Source organism: Sturnus vulgaris, chromosome 26 (assembly GCF_052056855.1).
Source record: "Sturnus vulgaris isolate bStuVul1 chromosome 26, bStuVul1.hap1, whole genome shotgun sequence".
Classification (NCBI taxonomy): domain Eukaryota; kingdom Metazoa; phylum Chordata; class Aves; order Passeriformes; family Sturnidae; genus Sturnus; species Sturnus vulgaris.
Window position 1 is genome coordinate 50855 of NC_142268.1, and position 17570 is coordinate 68424.

Consider the following 17570-nt stretch of genomic DNA (forward strand, 5'->3'; position numbering starts at 1 on the left):
CCGCCACCTCCCCCTGGGCCCCGCCCCCCCCCCCACCACCACGCCCCGCAGCTCCGCTCGGGCCTGCCCGCCGACCCACCCCGTGCCCCGCGCCGCGCCGGCCGGGCCCCGGCGCCACCCCTAACCGCCGCCCGCCCCCCTCAGATCCCGCCCTTACCTCTTCCGCCGCTGCCTCCGCAGTGCCCCGACCCTGCGAAATACACGCTATTTATGGCCAGGCCAGCCAATCAGAGCCCGAGGCAGTTCCGGCCCGCCTATCAGAACCCCCCATTCCCGCCACGCTCGGCTCCACCCCCATCAGTCCCGTTACGGCGTCCCCGCCCGTCGCCTCCCCACTCGCCGCCGCCGCGGACCCCCGGAACGCTGCGGCCGCGCGCTGTCCCGGACCGCCGCCCCCCCCGCGCTCCGCCCCGCCGCGTGACGCCGCTCGGCCCCGCCCCGCCGCGCGACGCCGGCCCGCCACGCCCTGCCGCGCGTCGCCGCTCGGCCCCGCCCCGCCGCGCGACGCCGCTCGGCCCCGCCCCGCCGCGCGACGCCGGCCCGCCACGCCCCGCCGCGCGTCGCCGCTCGGCCCCGCCGCGGACCCCCGGAACGCTGCGGCCGCGCGCTGTCCCGGACCGCCGCCCCCCCCGCGCTCCGCCCCGCCGCGTGACGCCGCTCGGCCCCGCCCCGCCGCGCGACGCCGGCCCGCCACGCCCCGCCGCGCGTCGCCGCTCGGCCCCGCCCCGCCGCGCGACGCCGCTCGGCCCCGCCCCGCCGCGCGACGCCGCTCGGCCCCGCCCCGCCGCGCGACGCCGGCCCGCCACGCCCCGCCGCGCGACGCCGCTCGGCCCCGCCGCGGACCCCCGGAACGCTGCGGCCGCGCGCTGTCCCGGACCGCCGCCCCCCCCGCGCTCCGCCCCGCCGCGTGACGCCTCTCGGCCCCGCCCCGCCGCGCGACGCCGGCCCGCCACGCCCCGCCGCGCGACGCCGCTCGGCCCCCGCCGTCCCCCAAGACCCCGCCCTTACCTCTTCCGCCGCCGCCTCCGCAGTGCCCGACCCGCTGCAGCACACGCTATTTATGTGGAAGGGCCGGCCAGGCCAGCCAATCAGAGCCCGAGGCAGTTCCGGCCCGCCTATCAGAACCCCCCATTCCCGCCACGTTCGGCTCCACCCCCATCAGTGCCGTCACCGTGTCCCCGCCCACTGTCCCCGCCTCCTCCCCACTCTCCGCCCCCGCCGGGCCGCCAGGGACCGCCCCTAACAGTAAATATGGCGGCGCCCGTCCGGTCACGTGATACCGGACAAATATGGCGGCCCGCATGAAGTTCTGCTCGCCGGCGTTATGATCTGCGGGGATGTGCTGTCGAGGTCCCGCGGGGGGGTGGGCCGGCCGGCTGACGCGGCGGTGGGCGTCGGTGTTGCGGACGGGTGACCCGGGGGACGCTCGGGTCCCGCGGGGGGGCGAGACGCCGTGGGGCGTTGACGAGATGATGCCAAGAGGCGGGCCGCGGCGCCGAAGTTCGGGGCGGGAGGGACAGCGACGGCGGAGACGCGACGAAGTCGGTCGGAGGGCGGACCCGGTGCCGCGCGGGGGGGCGTGGGCGGCATCGGGACCGGCATGGCCGCGGCCAGCAGGGGACACGGCGATACCGACACTGGCACGGGGTCCGGCGCTGCTCTCCTGCTCCGCCGCCAGGCGGCGCTGCGCTGCCGTCCTGCCGGGGCTCTGGTCACGCTCCTGCTAATCAATAATCCTAATCCATAATTTGGGGTTGGTTTTTTTTTGGATCGTGACACTTGGCACAGGAGGGACATTGCCGGCACAGCCCCTCCCCTGCAGAGCCCAGGGAAAAGACGTGGTCGCTGCCTTTTTTCCTTAGGAGCTCTCTGTGCATTTTGTCTTTCACTGTGTGTGACCACCTCCTTTCAAGGGCAAACTCGGCTGTCTTCCTGACTCACAGCTGCTTTTATTGCTAAGTTTTCTTTGAAAGAGACATGAGCAGCTGGAACACCGAGCTTGGATGTTGCTGCTCTGCTGGAGAGAGGGGACTGGGGTGTGGAAGGAGTGAAGAACCCCCCAGGCAGTGTGGGGCTGCAGCTCTTACTCGGACTGAGCCTCGTTTGTGGAAATTGATGCTGTTCTGTGCTTCACTAGAAAACCGGTATTTTTTCTTTCCTTCGGGTTATATTTTACTTGTGCATGAATTCAGCTGTGTAATTGCATTCAAGTGTGCAGCCAGTGTGGCCACCTCTGTTTTCCTTTCATTCCTCGGGCAGTAGCAACTGCAGAACCCTATTCCAGGTGGCAATGATTTCTATATTTCAATAACATATTTGTTCTTGATGCAGCACAGCAAGATAGCAGCCATGAGTTTCTAGAAGGGTGTAGGGGTGAGAGGCTGCAGGGCCGGAAGAGCAGCGGTCATATCAGCAGGAGAAGGCTTTCTTACTTCTATTTGTTGCATATCGGGCATAGGTAAGTGCAATGGGAGTGTTCTGTGGCTGCAACAATAGCCTTTAATGCATTAAAAAGTAAAAGCCTTGTGTAGAAAGTGGGGGGAAACAACAGAGATTTAAAGAGTCTATAAGTGACTAACATAAGTAGATGCAATAAAAGGTTAAACAAGGAATGCTAATGGGTAATACTGAGCGATATATCCTTAGACAAAATATTCCTGCTTTATTTTATGCTTGTGCACTTGGACTTTTTTAGGACTGGCTTTGTATTTAAACATTGCCTGATATGCGGCGTGTGTGACTTCGTTACTTACATGCTAAAAAGCAGAGGTTTAGTATCTTCGGTTTTTTAAGGGGAATAATGCCATGTTTATCACATTGTCTGTATTCTTAATTTTCCTCTTTTGTATTTTTTGTTTCCTTGCATATTCTCTGAAAGGTGTAGGGAAGCCAGATGAATTGAAAAAGAATCCAATCTATCTAAGGCTCGATTCTCAAGTAATATTTACATCCCTGAAGAAGCCTAGAAATACATAGTGGGATTTTTAAAAATGCACAGAAAATTCTGGCCATGCTGTTTGCAGAGCTGATGAAGTAATGCTTAAATGCTTATTAGTAATTAATTCATTATTAAATAAATGTATTTATTTTCTTTTTTCCATTACAGTCCATTCTTTTCCTGGCTCATTTAGCCCTGGACTGTGCTTGTATCCAGCCTTACTATGGCTAGATGCTTCGTCTCTGAGAGGCCAAGTGCAGCAACAGCAGGAGGGAGGGAGCAGAGCTGTCTTCTCAAGGGAGTACGGGCGGGAACAAATCTCACTGAAGGAAGTTTCTCAAGATGCTCTGGCTGATGAATTAACTAACGTAGCTCAGAATGAAAGTTGATTTGGAGTCTGAGGTGCTGGTGGTGTGGGGTTTTTTTACCAAATCTTTTTCTCTTTGATTTTAGTTTGAACGGTTCATACCAAATGCAGATGAGATTCCTGTCAACTAACTCTAGTTATCTTAATTCTAAGTGCTCATTTTCAGCTAATTGTCTAGACACTCTCTATCATCAGCGAAGAAATAGAGGCACTTCAGGCGTGATTAATCCCATCCTAAAATAGGTGTCTAAGCTGGGATGAATTGGAAGTAGTCTTCCTCCACCAAATAGCAGGAGAGCGCTGACAACTGGTTAGACAAAGAGGAGCTAAAGACAGGTGAGATGGTCCCCCTCTTTTCTCTCTTGGTGGTTTCACTGACTTAGGAACCGAGTTAGATTTTTCAGTATTTGTGGAATAGTTTGATTGTGTGAAATAGATGCTGGTATCCAATCCACCAGATTCGAGAGTGTGTGAGGCAGAAAATAATGTACCCAGTTTCACTGGTCCTGTGCATGGACAGCCTGTGCTTTGTTAGTGTTTGTCAAATGGTAGCTGAAAAAACAAAATCTGGTGCATAAAGCGTGGCTCATATTCCGGGCTGGGATCAGCCTAGAGATCAGCAGCTACCCACAGGGAAGGCTCCACTTGGTTACTGCTCTGTACAAACAATCTCGCAGAGACACTTGAAAGCTGTCCTCTCTCTCATTTGTTTTCTGAAATGTTAATAAATGAAATAAATATTCTAAATTAAAAACAAATTAAACGCACAGTGTGTGTGCAGCGTAACTCAAAAGTAACTGGAATGGAAGGCATTTCAAGCTGGCAGAAGTATTAGTTCAATGGCATATAAACGGTTTTCTCAATAAAATTCAGAATTAATATCCATTAGAACTTTAATGAAGGTTGAAACTTCCCTCAATAAAGAGAGTAATTAATAACACTTTTTACAGGAGGAATCCTGTACTTTTTATTCCCATGCATTTTTTTGTGTGTGAAATGATGTGAATATGCCATTTAACATTAAATTAGCAAAAATGTTTCTATTTCGAGGTATACTTTGTAATGGAAACAAACCAACTGAAGGCAGTTATTGAACTTTCATTTGCCTCTCCAGAACTAAGGTTCTGCTGAATGTTTTTCGTAATTGGACAATAATGTTTTTCGGACAACAGTGAACCCTTCACTGAGGAAGTGTGGACAAAACAGCCATTTCTGTGAAATGAAACAGCTCACCTCTATGAAAATTTGCTTAAAATTTAAAGGAACTTAAAGGTTTTTAAGCCTGCCCTGATTCTGGGCTGAGATAGGAGAAAATAATGCCGTCAGATTCTCATTAAGGTCTGCCCATCTCTGAAATATTTCCCCTGGATTTTGGTAGCAATTTAAGTATGCCAGTGGAAAAAATTACTGAGTTTCTATGATGTGTTTTGGTTCTTGAGCTACTCATTGTTTTTTCTCTTCCCTTTGTTACTGTAGTTAAGGAAAGGAATACCCAAGGATGGGAGTTTCTCCTAGATTGTATCAGAGCTATCTCTTATTGATATTTATTATACTTACATATATTATTATACTTATTATGCTTACATTTTACTGATATCATCTTAACATAAGAACTGCAAATCCTTAAAATCCCCTGCTCAGTAGGCACAGAAGTCTGTGCTGCAAGACCACGTTTCCTTGCTTGCTGTATGTTATAGTGGAAACAGGCCAATCAGTTAACTGCATAATTGTCTGATTATGGTGCACAATGCAGCATCTTTTCTCATCTAGTTGTTCCTTCAACTGTACCAGACAAGATGCTGTAGATGTTTAAAAAACAGAAGATTCTTCTGTTTTACTTTCATTAGGACATAACTTTTGCTAGCATTCTGATATTTATTGTTCTTTAATTAAGGCGGTTTCTTTCTCTTACCAGACTGTGACTATAAAGACATACACATCATGGGTTATCTTTTTCATCCTTTTAATAATAATAATAATAATAATAATAATAATAATAATAATAATAATAATAATAATAATAATAATAATAATAACATTGTTGCCATTACTTTTCCATTTATTATCGTGACAGATTTTTACAAAGGATTTTAACAAGCAGATTTCTGGAGTTCTTAATGGGGTTGGAAGAATAGCCTATGCATGTCATTGTACATGCATGGTGGAATGATGAACATAAATCACATACCCCCCCACACACACAGAGAAAACAAGGCACTGGTAAGACTGTACAAGTAATAAATGACCGAGAGGTTGTTGATACAATAAAAACTGAGCTTCTAGTGTCAGCAGCCATCTCCAGAGCCTAAAGCTGTGCGTGGCTCTGGGGCTCTCTGTCCCTCTTTCCATAGGTGTTGGAGCCCACGTTGGTGGGCGGGTAAAGGGCCCCGGCGCTGCCGCTGGAGCGCACCAGGAAATCGGCCAAGCGCTGCGTCACACACGTGGCCGTGTTGCATCTCCTCTTCTCCAGCTGGTGACTGCCAAGGTGAAACAAAGACAGCCAGCAGTAAGTCAAACAATGAGCCATCGAGTGTGCCACTTCTCATAGTCATTTGAGCTCTGCTAATGTGGGAGTTCTTTTAATATGTGCACAAATACAGGAACATTAGAATCTTCCCACCACCTACTTTGTTCCTGAAAAAAATCCTTGTGCTGGGTGCTATTATCAGTTTTAATGATGGAGGTTATTCAAATGCAGAGACATGAACTGTCATATGTCGTTTTTATTGATATCCTGCACAGCAGTTTATGACATCTAGAAAACCTGTAATGATAGTATAGGTGAGACACAAAGTGAAAGCAATGATTAAATGTTTAACTTTCAGCTGAACTTCTAAATCTATTTAGAGCTCTTGCTGATATCATGAGGATTACTAACATAATGATGATCACTAACATTTATTCAGTTCTCATGTTTTCACAGAATTACATCCTGCTCTCACTGAAGTGAGTGGTAATATTCCAGTCCACAGCAAGTGGATTAAACCCAAAGACTCTTTCTCCCATCTGCACCACATATCATGAGAAGTAGCAGGCATTGCCAGCTTCTGCCAACTGCAGAATCACTTAGGACGGTCTTTTGCTCTGTCTCTCTCCCACTTAGCTCTGACTAAACAGAGGTTTCATCTAAAAAAAAAAACCTGCCACATCTCTTTTGAAACACCAGCAAATTGAAAGTTCTGTTGTGGTGAGAGAAAATCCTTTGCTGAATGATACTTTAAAGAGTGTCCGAGGAAGGATCCGTATCTAGAAATAACATTTTATGATCTGAACCGACAGATCATTTACAGAACTCCACGTAAAACCTATGTAGCACGAGGGTTTTTTTTAAATTGCAATGTAATGGTTAGCTTGGGTTTTCAGACTTGTTTCTTAGATTACTGTGTTCTTCCTTCAAACAGAAATACTTGCTCGCAGAGATTGCCTACTGAGTTGTTGCATATTTTCTTGGACTTCTTCATGCTGATATGGCATGAATTAGATATCACTTTGTGGCTAAAATTTACTGTGAAGAGCAGCTATATCCCAGTTTCAAACTCTGAGCAGTTACCAATGTGTTCCTTTGCTTACTGATTATTAAATCTATCATCTAAAATGTCATATAACCTTTTGAAGTTATTTGTATTGATCTAATAATACCAGAGGAAAGGCAGCTATGAAAGGAATGTCTGTCTTATACAGGTTCTTGATTAGTAGATAGGCAGCAGTTCTTAAGCAATTAATATTTTAAATGTGTAATTGCATTACAAGAAAATTGTTGCATAGGGCTTTATATAACCTCCCATTGACTTTCATGGATATTTCTTTTGGTTTTATTCAAGTCCTTACCACACAAGGTTCAAATAGCAACTGGTTCTCACAGAGGTCCTGAAATTGAATTTATAAATAACAATATATTTCAGACAAGTGAAATTCTCTCAGAATCAATTTCTTCTTTTCCTTCTTCCTATGATTAATATTTAATTATGTGATTTTAAAATTGCTTAATTACTGAAAGCATTTTTACCATAAAATAATTCCATTCCAGTAGAGCTGCAGTATTATTAAGAAGGGTATGTTTTCTTTTCTTTCCCCTCCAGGCTTGGAAATCTGATGAACTTTTTAAAAAGGAAGGCGCTTGCAAAATGCACCTTTCTTCACAAGGTAATGTAGAGTTTGCAGCCTCTTTAATTTAAGAAAGTTTATAATCGTAAAATGATCAAATGATTTGAAACAAAGTCCCTGGATTTCACTTTCGACCCTAAATGCTTTGATCTTTTTGTTACAGAAAAGCTGATCTTTATGCTTATAGGAAAGCTCTGTTTAGTAGAAGGATATTTTAATATCTTTTTTTTTTTTTTCCTGAGGGAAAAAAAGCAGAAGCAAAGTCTCTCAAATAGCAGGATATCACTGGAACAAAGTTTGCTTCATGATTCAGTCTGATATGGCTGGAAGAAACAAGGAAAATCAATACCTTTTTGTCTTTGCTGCTGGTTGTTCTGGCATTTCCTCACTGAGTCCTGAGAGTGTATTGTGTGACATTACAGGCAACATCCATCCTTGTCTCTTGGAAGTACCATGAGATAGATCATCAGCCAGAGACAGTAATCTCTGAACAACAATAAAACAGTGAGCTTGAATAACTCTATTTTTATATTATTTAAGACATGAAAGCAAAAGCAACTCATGCAATAATCTGAACACCTTTTTCCCTAAAAAGAAATAAACATGATTATTTGTCACTCACCCCTCAATAGGTGTAGCTTCCAAACAGCTCAGAGTGACAGAAAGTGCAATGAAGAAAACTGACAACTTCAGGTTGTGCATCTTCCCTTCCAAACTTTCTGAAAAGAACAGTGATTCAAAACTGAAAGCTAACCCAAATACTCTTCAGCACATCCTATCACCGATGCCCATTCTGTCCTAAATCAAGAGCAATTAGTCTTTTTCACGGGCTAGAGTGAGAAAAATGATCCCTTCAAGTTTAGTGACACAATTCAGTTTCAGAAATATAGCTCTCAGCAGTAAATGCTCATTTTCCATCCAGTAGTTTCAATCCTATCCCTTATCTCTGATTTGCGTTTCCTGACATATCCCAGTCTCAAATTCTGGTCCCCAGTGCAGTTTACTTTAAAGCTGTCTTAGTCTTTTCCTGAAAAAATGCTCTTGATTAATAATAGGGGATATAGTGCTTTTCTAAAGGCGCATCTTTTACACTGCAGGGAAAGTAAGAAAAAAGGCAAAGTATTTACCTTTTTGTGGTCACAGATCTAACTGGAGAAGCCAGCAAGCCCTCTTGGTTAGCAGGAAGTGTGCATGCAACAATTCCACGCTTGCATCTGGCTCTGGAGTATCCTTCTCCCTCTTCCTTTCTGGCAAGTCTCACGACTCTTATATATCCTCGACACCTTTCTCAGCTCTGACATCAGGCAGCACAGAGAGACTGTCGTTAATTCCAATCCCTACAGACAGAAAGTGCCCCAGAGAGGAGCAGAGGCAGGTGGGTCATTATTGCACTAGTACATCAGTAAATATTCTCCTGCTGTATGCAGAATGCCCTCGTGAAGGTACTGCAAGAGCATATTGCACATCAGAAATGTAGCCTCAATTTTACAGCTCTGATAAGCTGCTGTGGTTATATTCCCTGTGGGTGTTTTCGTGGGCTAAATAAGGTAACAAAAGTCACAAAGAAAGCCAGAGCAAATGAAACGCCAGGCCACTGGTAATTGAAATACAAGAAAACATGTCTCAGAAAAGATGGAAAAGTTAAAGTTGTGGAGGTTTGCTGTACAATATAGATAGAAAGCAAAGGTATCTGAAGGGATAAAAGCTGTATGATGAATAAGAAAAGAGTGAAAGTTATTTAAATTGACAGATAGAGTTCTCATTCAGGGTAACACAGTAGAAATCATGCACATTTTTCAGTCAAGTTTAAATGTCAATGAAAATTCTGTCGCTATGAATGTAAAATCTCATATTTTAAAAACCAGGTGGATTTGTCATGAGTGAAAATTGAGTCAATTAATGCTTTTCAGAAGGCAAAGACTAGGATTAAAAAGCCAGGAAATGTCAGAAAAGCCAGAAAACGTGCAAATTTATTTCTCTAGTATGCATAAAGTATGGTTGAGGGAAAAATGTACAGCTTTTAATAGACTAAATCCAGTGTTGACGAAATATCTAATTGCAGATTTCCAAGGATACAGATTAGAACCATTTACCTCTGATTTCAGTGGAAATTAGGCAAATCACTTCCCCCTCCCTCTCCCCCCCCCCAGAAGTGTGAGAGCTGGAATCCTTCTGCAGTCGACTTAATTTTCTTTTCCTCCTCTCTTTTAGGACAGGAAGAATCACGACTCTCCTGCCATCTTTGCCAAGAGCTGTGGTGTTTGATCAGCCAAAGCCCAGAGGCTTCAGCACCAGAGGTCTGAGCCTGGAGGGCTCCTGGTGCTGCCCGTGCTGTGGGCTATGTCAGAGGATGCAGGGTTCCTCTTTGCCTCCCTGCTGGGATTAACTGCCATGGGAATGTGGGATCTGGGTGAAACTCCAGCTCTCCTGGTGTTCAGGGGAGCAAGGTCTGAGGGACTCCTCTCTGGGGATGTGCGGTGAAGGACTGAATAGTGTGGAAGGAGAGTATTTATAAACTGTATCACTGTTTCTCCCAAAATTGGGGTGGAGCACTGATGGGGGCGGTTGGGTTTGGTCTGGGCCTGTTATTCTTTGTGCAATTTTTAAATTCTCTTGTATGATTTACTGTCCGGTATCTTTCTAACAAAAGCTGACATAAATTTAGATTAAGGATTAGAACTTGGGTCCATTCATTGCAAACATTTGACAAGGCTGGAGGACTGGGGTGGTGACTGCTCTCAGGAAAGGTTACTTATTAATACTGTGTCAGATTTCCCGCAGTGACTGTCAGGCCTGCATGGCTGTGAGTTCGTGCTCTTCTCACTGGGGAAATAAGTTCAGCAAAATTAGAAATGTTAGAAAAATCCAGCCAAAAATTCCACCTCTGTACCCCCTAAGTTTTCCCAGTTTTTCCCAGCTAGGAGCTGCACAGAAGTCAGGCAGGGGAAGTGACAACAGGGAACAGCTGAAAAATTCAAAGGCACAAAGAGGAAAGGGGAAAGGTTTCAGAAAACAATTCTATGGTCTAAGAATAATTTCTGATTCCCTACTGAGAAGAACACGAACTCACAGCCATTCAGGCCTGACAGTCCCCTGCAGTGAGAGCTCAGCACACATCCACAGAGGCAAGTCCAGCATCTTAAATGAAAAAATAAAAATAAAAACCAGAAGAAAAAGGTGATTTCTTTTGCTTCAGAGTTATTTCAAGTTCTTAAAGCCCAAGCAACATTTGCTCTTGATTTTGGTTGGGTGAATCATGAGCAGTGGGCACGGGTCATGCCATTCATTGAGCAGAAAACCCGGGGTCATTTAGAGGGGACACAAGAACTGTTTGTGTAGCGACCTCGGGCTGCAGAGGGGCAGGAGAAAGGCCAAGGGAGCTCCCCGGGGCCACCAGGGCCTGTGGGGAACAGAATGAACGCTTGGATGACCAGTGGAGGTGAGGAGTGGATCTGAGTTCATCTACAGGGAAATAAGGAGGGGATACTCTGGAATGAAAAGCTGAGGTGATGAGTTCACCCACCTGGGCACCAGTTGTGTTTGCACAAAGTGGGAACAGAGGTGAAGGTCAATCCAAAGTCGATCCTGCTTGACCTCTGAATTCCAGGATAAGTTTTACAAGCTGCCAAATGAGGGAGTAAAAATACACAAAAATGAAACTGAGAGAATTCATGAGGTTCCTGGGAGTCCATTACACTGTTGTCATAGAATTCTTAATGAGTTTTGAGCTTTTAATGACAACAATTCAGTACTTTCTTTGGATTAATCACTGTGTAGGATTTGGGGTTTATCTGGATTTTAAAGGCGTCGTGGTGGCCCTGACACTGCTCAGGAGCTGGTAGGAAAAGCAGGGTCAGAGCTCCTGGCAAGCACAGGGTGTTTTTCCCAGAGTGGACTGGGGAGGAATTGTTTGGGACTTGGTTTGTCCCTCTGGGTGATGCCAGTTGCTGTGATTTGTGTAATTCCATACATTTAACTCCCAATACTTCCCAGCCCAGGGGCTTGAGCTGACAGGGCAGCACACAGATTGTTCTCTGTGCTGTGCCCCGATTTGGGGTTGGCTGTCAGCTTTGCTAGCTCCCGTGAATTATGCCCATAGCCCCGAATTCCCTGCTCAATTCCCACTGCCATAACCTCACAGCGCCTCATGGAGTGGGGATATACTGTGGCAGGAAGCTCAGCAGCATCGGCACAGGGACAGGTGTATATTCCAAAGAATTTGCTGTTTCAAACCCTCATTCCCCAGCCCCGCCGATGTCCCTGGGGGCACTTGACAGAGTTACCTGGATTTCAGCTGATTTCACCCCCCCGAGCTCGGGCTCCAGGTGATCTTTTCAAGCAGGAGAAGGCAGGGGCCGGAGGCGCTCCTGGCCCGTGCCGAGGCAGTCCCTGGGGCCACGAGAGGACATGTCTCCCTGCAGAATTTCAGTTCTTTCCAGAGCCTCAGCAGTGACAGAGGACAAAGAGGAAGATGAGGAGGAGGAAGAAGGGGGAGAGGGTTTGAGAGGAGGGGAAGCCCAAATCCGTGCTGTGTGCGGAGCTCCGACAGCACGCTGCAGCCCGCAGCTCAGTGTGAGCACGGGGCAGAGGAGGCGATTTCTGGGCATTCAATCACCCTGAGGCGGGCCCGGCACCGCCCCTGCAGCACCGTCCCCAGCACAGCTCGGTACCGCTCCGGGATCACCCGGCCCCGCCCCCGGTGCCGCCTGGGACCACTGGGGACCGCCCCTAACGCACCGCCCCGGCCCCGCCCGGTCCCGTCCCCGGGACCTCCGTGCCCCGCCTCGCCAAGCCCCGGCTCCGCCCCGAGCCTGCCCGGGCTGCGCCGGCACCATCGCTGGCGGCCCCGCCCCTCTTCCCCGGGCCGAAGCGGGCTGAAGGAGATGTCCGCACGATTGGAAACGCCGCCGAAAATCGCACCCGTGGGATCGGTGTCGGCGTCGTGCGCAGGCATCCCACTAGAGCGAGCGGGCTCCTTGCTGTGCCACCCTCCTTTTGCAGCCAGAGTTAGAAGGTCGGGGGCGCGACACCCGAGCCGCCATCTTGGGAGAGGCAGGCGCGCAGTACCGCGCTCTGCCCACAGGGTGGCGCTTGGGAGACAGGCAAAGGATGGGATCAAGGAGTGTCCCAATCCTTGAGGAAATCCCCCGGAATGAACGCCCCAAAAAACCCCGACCAGAACTGAGAAACCTCCTGCCTCTGTATGAGTGCAAAGGGTGTGCAAGGAGTGTGCAAATAGTGTGCATTAGCAATCGATCGGCTGGCATGAGCAATCGATCGCCGATATAATCGATCGGCAGGCACGATCAATCGATCGCCGATCTAATCGATCGGCAGGCGCGATCAATCGATCGCCGATATAATCGATCGGCAGGCATTAGCAATCGAACGCCGATATAATCGATTGGCAGGCACGATCAATCGATCGCCGATCTAATCGATCGGCAGGCATTGGCAATCGATCGCCGATATAATCGATCGGCAGGCACGATCAATCGATCGGCAGGCGCGATCAATCGATCGCCGATATAATCGATCGGCAGGCATTGGCAATCGATCGCCGATATAATCGATTGGCAGGCACGATCAATCGATCGCCGATCTAATCGATCGGCAGGCATTGGCAATCGATCGCCGATATAATCGATCGGCAGGCATTAGCAATCGATCGCCGATCTAATCGATCGGCAGGCGCGATCACTCGATCGCCGATATAATCGATCGGCAGGCGCGATCAATCGATCGCCGATATAATCGATCGGCAGGCATTGGCAATCGATCGCCGATCGAATCGATCGGCAGGCACGATCAATCGACCGCCGATATAATCGATCGGCAGGCACGATCAATCGATCGCCGATCTAATCGATCGGCAGGCATTAGCAATCGATCGCAGATCTAATCGATCGGCAGGCATTAGCAATCGAACGCCGATATAATCGATCGGCAGGCATTAGCAATCGAACGCCGATATAATCGATCGGAAGGCGCGATGAATCGATCGCCGATCTAATCGATCGGCAGGCATTAGCAATCGATCGCCGATATAATCGATCGGCAGGCGCGATCAATCGATCGCCGATCTAATCGATCGGCAGGCATTAGCAATCGATCGCCGATGTAATCGATCGGCAGGCATTGGCAATCGATCGCCGATCTAATCGATCGGCAGGCATTAGCAATCGATCGCCGATCTAATCGATCGGCAGGCATTGGCAATCGATCGCCGATCGAATCGATCGGCAGGCATTAGCAATCGATCGGCAGGCATTAGCAATCGAGCGCCGATCTAATCGATCGGCAGGCGCGATCAATCGATCGCCGATCTAATCGATCGGCAGGCATTAGCAATCGATCGCCGATCTAATCGATCGGCAGGCGCGATCAATCGATCGCCGATCTAATCGATCGGCAGGCATTAGCAATCGATCGCTGATCTAATCGATCGGCAGGCGCGATCAATCGATCGCCGATCTAATCGATCGGCAGGCATTACCAATCGATCGCCGATCTAATCGATCGGCAGGCGCGATCAATCGATCGCCGATCTAATCGATCGGCAGGCATTAGCAATCGAACGCCGATATAATCGATCGGTAGTCGTGATCAATCGATCGCCGATCTAATCCATAGGCACGCATTAGCTATCGATCGCCGATCTGATTTTTCCCGCCATTTTTCATGGATTTTTCCCCCCATTTCTTACTGATTTTTCCCCAATTTTTCATGCATTTTTTCCCGCAATTTTCGTGGATTTTTTCCCATATTTTCCCCATTTCTCACTGATTTTTTCCCCCCATTTCTCAATGATTTGTTTCCCCAATTTATCAAAGATTTTTTTTCCCCATTTCACCATGATGTTTCCCCCATTTCTCACTGATTTTTTCCCCCATTTCTCACTGATTTTTTCCCCCCATTTTTCCATGGATATTTCCCGATTTTCCCCCCCATTGCTCACTGATTTTTGCCCCCATTTCTCTCTGAATTTTCCCCCCATTTTCCATTCATTTTTCCCCCCATTAATCACTGATTTTTTTCCCCATTTATCACTGATATTTGCCCCCATTTCTCTCTGAATTTTTCCTTCCATTTTTCATTCATTTTTCCGCCCATTAATCACTGATTTTCTCCCCATTTATCACTGATTATTGCCCCCATTTTTCACTTATTTTTTCCCCACAGCATCGGCCACCACAGCACGAGCGACAACAGCTCGCTCTGTTCCCGCCATTGCCCATGGATTGTTTCCCTGTTTTCCATGGATTTTTTCCCCATTTCTCACTGATTCCCCCCCCCCCCCCATTTCTCACTGAATATTCCCCCATTTTTCATCGACTTTTCCCCCATTTCTCACTGATTTTTTCCCCATTTCTCAATTATTTTTTCCCCCACTTTTCCCCGTTTCTCACTGATTTATTCCCCCATTTTTCATGGATTTTTTTTCCCCCATTTCTCACTGATTTTTTTCCCCATTTTTCAAAGATTCCCCCCCCCGTTTTTCACTGATTTTTCTCCATTTCTCACTGATTTTCCCACCATTTTTCATGTGGTTTTTTTCCATTTCTCACTGATGTTTTACCCCATTCTTATTACCATTCTCATAGCTCTATTTTATATTTATACATATTCTTATATTTGCATTATTTCTGTTATACACTAGATTTTTCATAGATATTTGCTACTTATATTTCATTATATTTTACATGTATACCAATCTATTTCTATTCTTTATATTTTATTTTTATATTAGCTATAAAAACCGTGCCTCTACCCAAATAAAAAGCATTTAAACATTCCTTTTAGACTATATTTAGCTATTTTTTATGGTTCTGTTTTTCTTCTGTTTTTCATGCATTCTACACCCACCCCTCCCTGTCAATGTTCTGGCACCCAGCATGACCCCCCCCCCCCCCCCCCCCCCATGCCCGACTCACCTGCTCCTCCAGCGCAGCCCGGCTCCCTTTCCCAGGGACCTTGGGGTGCCCCAAACCACGTCGGAGCCCCCAGTCTCCACACCCTCCCCCTCCGTAGGGAACGGGAATGGGATGGGGAGCACACAGGACAAGAAAGGAACACAAAAGACACTGACAGAGAGAAGAAAAGGGCTGGAAGCTGGATATGAGGATGAAAGTGGAGCAGCAACAAACCTCAGGACTCTTGACTAGAGAGTGTGGCTGCTGAACGTCTCAAAAAAAACCCCCAGCTCCAACACAACATGCTGTGCTCACGGCTCGGCCTGGGACTCATCAGTGAACATCTCTCTCTTGCCAGGGCCATAAAGCCCCCGAGAAAACACGAGGTGAGGTTGATGTGCTCCGGCTTTGCTCCTGCTCAGCCCTAACCCCAGCCCCTGCTGCCAGTGAGCACCCTGATCTCTGAACCTCTTCTCAGCTTGTTTGTACGCTTCCAAATTCCTTCCTCTTTCTTCAAGCTTCATCTGTTTCCTGGCATTGGGAGAATGACAAGTGTTTAGCACAGCGCAATGAATACAACAGTCTCATTTTCAGAAGACACAACTGAACGAGAACCGACAGCAGCACTGCTTCGAGACAATCTGGGCACACGTTTCCCCTTCCAGCAATCTGAGTGTTCTTTTGTGTCACGCCTGAAATTCTGAAAATGGTTTTTTGAGAAAAATTATCCATAACTAGAAAACAATCCAACCAAATAAATAGAACCCCTAGGATATAATAACAGCCCATATACTACAACACTCCAATTCTAATATTAAATAAGAAAACAGAAATTAGCTACACAGCATTACCTCAAACAAACACTACATACTGGCAAGAATCAAAGCCACCACAAAATAATTCAAAAACTACCCTATGCCTTATGCTACAGGCTAGAACGCCATCGGGCAAACCTTATCAAGGTATCCTTTAAAAACAACGCCCCACCAAAAACAAAAACAACACAAAACGCCATTCAAGAACTCCCTTATCAACACCTGAATGAAAAAACATGGCATTAGATAAATAGACCATAGCCCTTATCATACACCATCTACAAACAAAATAAAGCTATACCATACATCCTCGAAAACCACCTTCAAAGCACGACATTAGAAAAAAAAACTTTCCAGAATTAAAAGCTGTATCTAACAAAAGCCGTCTGATAAAATTAACAACCAAGCCCCCACCATCAGAGCTGCCCCTACTAAACTCCCCATCGTACATATGAAAAATCAGTTTTAAAAACCTACTTCAATTCATTCTGCCTCAAATACAAAACCATCCAGAAAGTTACCTTCACTCAAAAACAAAAGCGCACGTAGTAAATAACATTAAAAAATAAATCAGCACACTACACACCACAAGCATAAAATATTGAATTAAAACCAAAAATACCCCTATTCATTAAAGAGCCCAGCCGCAAGCTATATTTAACTATAACTTCGTGCAAACGTACACATATCATTAAAATAGATTTCTTTCAGAATACAACTGATGATCTAAAATAGTAAAATGTCCGAGAACGATATTATAATAGGATATCCTCGATCATCCTCCCGCAAATTCTCTCCACTGTATTGTCCGACACACACCAGAAAAAAAATCCACTTTTTACTTTTTTCAGCTAACTTCTCATTTATTAGCTGAGAGGAATGTTGAATTTGTCTTTACAAATGAGCTGTGGATCAGCCTGTAGATAAGGCTAGCACTGAGAGATAAAAGAAACAATGGGATGGATTCCACTGATTGATGAATGGAAAGAGATATTTGCCTTTACAAACAAACTGCGGGGCTGCTGATAAATGAAATTGGATATCGAAAGATGAAAGAAGCAACGGGGGGAAACTATGAATTCTATAAGAATTAAAAATTAAAAGGGAGGGTTATACATTAGAGGGGAATTTCAGGTATCAGGCGTTCCGGGAAGTCTGTGCCTCTCAAGTACCTCAGCCAATGGGAAAAGAGAGAGGGAAATGCGGCCGGGAAAATAGGATAAAAAGGAGGCTGCGTCCTCCAAAAATTTGAGAGATCCCAGGGGAATGTCCCATGGCCTCTCCCTTTATTCGAATAAAGCAAAAAGGACTCCTCTGTTTCCTTTTTGGACATAAACCGCTGGTGTTTGTGGATTAATTTTCCTGACATTTAGCAACATATTGTTAAAAAAAAAAAAAAAAAAAAAAAAAAAAAAAGTGATCCAGAAGAGGGC

The 17570-nt window shown here is 46.8% G+C and overlaps 2 long non-coding RNA genes across 5 annotated transcripts; one reads left to right on the plus strand and one right to left on the minus strand.

Annotated features, from left to right (window-relative positions):
* Positions 1–1680: 1680 nt before the first annotated feature.
* LOC148221168 (uncharacterized) lies at positions 1681–7645 on the plus strand. Of its 3 annotated transcripts, none has more exons than XR_015808489.1 (3): positions 1681–2144; positions 2332–5811; positions 7385–7645. It is a non-coding gene; the product is annotated as an uncharacterized LOC148221168 (long non-coding RNA). The 3 variants fall into 3 exon arrangements; XR_015808491.1 differs by lacking the exon at positions 1681–2144 and having other exon boundaries at positions 2151–3641; positions 5657–5811; XR_015808490.1 differs by lacking the exon at positions 1681–2144 and having other exon boundaries at positions 2151–2458; positions 3107–5811; positions 7385–7644.
* LOC148221169 (uncharacterized) lies at positions 5252–12037 on the minus strand. Of its 2 annotated transcripts, none has more exons than XR_015808488.1 (5): positions 11693–12037; positions 8537–11031; positions 8032–8128; positions 7759–7895; positions 5252–6069 (listed from the first exon to the last, which is right to left on the minus strand). It is a non-coding gene; the product is annotated as an uncharacterized LOC148221169 (long non-coding RNA). The 2 variants fall into 2 exon arrangements; XR_015808487.1 differs by having other exon boundaries at positions 5252–5782; positions 11693–12035.
* Positions 12038–17570: the final 5533 nt, after the last annotated feature.